Consider the following 911-nt stretch of genomic DNA (forward strand, 5'->3'; position numbering starts at 1 on the left):
ACTGATTCTTATTACCTCATATGTTAGACTAATACCCTAATTCATTAATCTAGAACCAGGGGTGAGTTCTCATAGGTTCAACTAAAACTTTAATTTAGTCTTTTGGCAATTGAATAATGAGACGGTATTACGTTCCTCCAAGCCAGTGTCATCGATCGGTCACTCTGAGCTGAACCGATTCTTACTACCTCATATGTTAGACCAATACCCTAATTAATTAATCTAGGACTAGGGGTGAGTTCTCATAGGGTCAACTACAATTTTAATTGAGTCTGTTGGCAATTGAATGATGAGACGGTAATACGTTCCTCCCGGCTAGAGTCGTCGATCAATTACTCTGAGCTGAACCATTCTTACTACCTCATATGTTAGACCAATACCCTAATTGATTAACAGATGGCAGCCCTTATTTGATAATTTACAATAGATGGGTAATCTTTTACGACATGTGACAATCCATTTGAAAATTTATAGCAGATGGGTAATCTACCGCAATAGATTACTTAATCTGTTTGATATTTTGAAACAGATGAGTATCTGATGCAACAGGTTGAACATTTGTTTTTATGCAATTTCAATTGAGTTCATATACCTAAATTGATTAATCTAATCTAGGACCAGGGGTGGGTGAGTGAGTTCATAGGGTCAACTACAACTTCAATTGCGTCTTTTGCCAATTGCATGATGAGAGGGTTAAAAATTACGCACATCTTTTATAATTTTAAAAAATAATTAAGATTAATTCGGACCAAATTAATATTTTTAAAACTTGTCATTCTTTTTCAAAATACAAATCAACCCATACAAATCATTCATTTGCGAGAAAAACGTTTAATTATTTCAAATCTCAAGTTCTCGCTCTTTTCTTTTTTCTTTCTCACTAAATTATACGGTATAGACAACAACTACAA

The sequence above is a fragment of the Capsicum annuum genome, chromosome 1 (assembly GCF_002878395.1).
Source record: "Capsicum annuum cultivar UCD-10X-F1 chromosome 1, UCD10Xv1.1, whole genome shotgun sequence".
Classification (NCBI taxonomy): domain Eukaryota; kingdom Viridiplantae; phylum Streptophyta; class Magnoliopsida; order Solanales; family Solanaceae; genus Capsicum; species Capsicum annuum.